Below are 3,184 nucleotides of genomic sequence, written 5' to 3' on the forward strand. Positions count from 1 at the left end.
TCTTGGTCGTATTCCCTTAAAGGAATCTATTCCTGATTCCAAGCCTTGGGCTCTACCCCGGGCCCAGGAGTCTGGCCCTAATAGGTAAGTATTTTGGGGTATGTAGCCTAGGCCTTTGGCCGTAGGGATTAACGTCACTGACAGCCGTCTAACGTCCCAGGGGCGACTCCCATAGCAATATGGTATTGTTGGTACTTAGTGCTCGCCATGGTTCTGGCTTGCACTCCCCTCAGCATGGTGGCGTGGGTATACCGTTCCCCATAGCGACCCCTAGAGGACGCAGTTCGAAGTTCCCATGAAAGGGAACGTCTCAGGTTACTTATGTAACCATGGTTCCCTGAGTAGGGAATGAGACACTGCGTCCTCTAGGTTTCTTGCCATGCTGCGGACGCAAGCTTCAGACGAAGAAGTGAATGATGTGTGCTCCCGGCACCTATTTATACTATAGTCGCACCGGTAGTGACGTCATGGCTGTCGCCGGCCAACGAGTTGGTGTTTTTTCAATGTATGCTTCAGACACGGGTCACGACGAGGCGTTCCCCATAGCGACCCCTAGAGGACGCAGTGTCTCGTTCCCTACTCAGGGAACCATGGTTACATAAGTAACCTGAGACGTTTTTGTCTGTGACCTCCTGACAAACCAGTCTTCTAGAAAAAGCTTTTATTCTGTGTGGAGCGGGTCGCCCCCTCATGGGCGCTGACAAATTGACATCACATGACTAGCCTTGTCAAACAGTTGACTGAGTTACTAATAATGAATGGTAGGCTACAACAATTTATTGTGATTTAATCTAAAAATGCCCCATAAATGAATGTGTGTTATGAAATAGAGAAAACGTAAACAAAAAAGCAACAAAAGATAAACAAACTGCTTGATTGAAGAAGCAGCATTTAAACAAACTTAATGCATCTAGTCCAAATCCACTGGTACTATTGGGACAAAAAAAGCCAGCTAAATACAGAAATGTATGTATAAAATGTATGTCTTATGACAGAATTAGAGTAGTATGCCAGTTTGTCATTTCAAATTAAGTCAAAACTTACTGAGAGCAGCTTTAAGAATTACAGGATACGTCTTCCATCAATTATTAAAATATGAAATAAACAAACAAAAACAAAATAATAAAAAGTGGAATGTTGTTAGAATGCTGTAGGCTGATTATAGAGGCCACATAATATTCGTATACCTCTACTATGATGTTTTACAAGTGGCATGAAGACAATGAATTATTCAAAATACTGTGTCTGGATCTTACAGTCCAGTAAACCCACTGCATGCTGTGACACAGTTTTTCTCACATGTATTCATACACAGACTTGTGTACAAATATTTGAACATGCAATACTTTAAGACATTATTACTGATTATTGATTTGCTGAATTGTAAGTTATCACATGGTAATAAATCTAGAGCAGGTTTGTAACTTTGTACGTGTACTCTTGCAACCCTGCTATGGTCTCTGCGTTTTATGATCCATACAGTAAGTGTGTGACGATTAGGTAAAGCTGAATGTGCTGCATTTGTGACTTGATTCTTCTGTGAACTTGTATTAATCTCCTAAGAAGGGTTAATACTTAAACAGCTAAAAACACAATAAATCATGTCAGATTCACCATATGAAATAAAACACTTGTCACTTTACTCATGTGTTGTGATGTGTTGTGTAAGATGAATAGTTTTATTATAAAAAGTGAAATTATTGTGTGAGCTTGGATGAACAGGAGGGAGTTAAAATGACTCAAAATAAGCCTTTTCTTTTGTCTTCCTCGATTTCTGCAACCAGTCACCCAGGCAAAAGCTCAAGGTGAGAGTTCAGGCACATCGAGTCCTGACTAATCAAAAATGGCAGCAGTACAAGGCTGAAATGAACGCATGTGCAATATCCGTGTTTCCGTCAGGAGTCTGGATTACCTTTCATTTGACACAGACCTGTGCATATTTACAGAACACATTCTCAAAACATAATTCATGGAAATAAACAATGTAGTTGTGTCTCCGCTTGTCAAACCCCTCCTTAAAAGCATTTCTCTGAAATCACAACATGATTCATGGTCTTTATGACTGACCCAGTATCAAATGACTATCTCAAAATAAATTCTGACCAATCCGTATCAAATTACGCAACCAGCACAGAGAAAGACAGTACATAAACTTGCTGTGAATTAACAACCAAGACATTAATCTCAGTGGTGTTACTGCTGCCACCTGGCTAAAGTGGAAGATGGCATCACAACAAACAATAGCTATAAAGAGAATTGGCAAACAGTGTTAGGCAAACTGAAAACGACCTATTAAGGGTATAACAACAGAAAGCCAGTGAGATAGGGATCTGGAGAGGAACAGAGCGAGTGAGGATGCCTGCAGTGGGTGGGGAGAGGAAACAAAAGCGCCATTTTGATGAGAGATATGTTTGATTAGACCACAGCTGTGGCCATTGAGAGAAACTGAAGGAATAATGAGGAAACCAATGCATTTATAACACAGCTGTTGTGTTAAGCATTTGTGTAAAAATTCAGGGATAAGGATTAAAGAAAAAAAATAGAACTTGTCGTATATGGCTCCTCAGATGGAAAAACTGTTGTTGAGTGAGTTAAATAAAATAAGAAATGTCATATTTTAATGCTTGTTTTGTTTTCTTTGAAATCGTCAAAAAAGTCATTTTAAGGCCCTTTGAAAATTTGCTGAGGCTCCCTGATTGAAAACTGCTTTGGGCAATTGAAACTTGATTTCTGACCATTTATAACATGTTTGTTGGCAGTCTAAAAAAAATATTATATCAATTGCATGCTGCTATATAGTTTTCAAAATTTGTTCCCTTGCATGGTTGGTAATCATCATTCCATGTTCCATGTATATGAGATACCAATAGATGGCAACAGTGGACTGTCTGACTGTGAAAGACCTTGAGTCAGTCCTGCCTGGTTTTAACAAAGAAGCTTTTGAGGAGGTTTCAGAGCTTTTGGCACACATTTCTGCTATCTAAAAAGTCATGTGATCAGCCTTTGCTGCTACAGACCATGTCAGGGATTTCTCATTAGGTAAAACAGAACAAATAATAGAGAAGAAACTTTGTTGAAAGTTCAGGTGACATCTGCAAATGGCACATTTTTAAAATCAAATATGTTCTGGATCAGGCTGTGTGTGTGTGTGTGTGTGTGTGTGTGTGTGTGTGTGTGTGTGTGT

This window comes from Sinocyclocheilus anshuiensis, unplaced genomic scaffold, assembly GCF_001515605.1.
Source record: "Sinocyclocheilus anshuiensis isolate Anshui unplaced genomic scaffold, SAMN03320099.WGS_v1.1 scaffold603, whole genome shotgun sequence".
Classification (NCBI taxonomy): Eukaryota; Metazoa; Chordata; class Actinopteri; order Cypriniformes; family Cyprinidae; genus Sinocyclocheilus; species Sinocyclocheilus anshuiensis.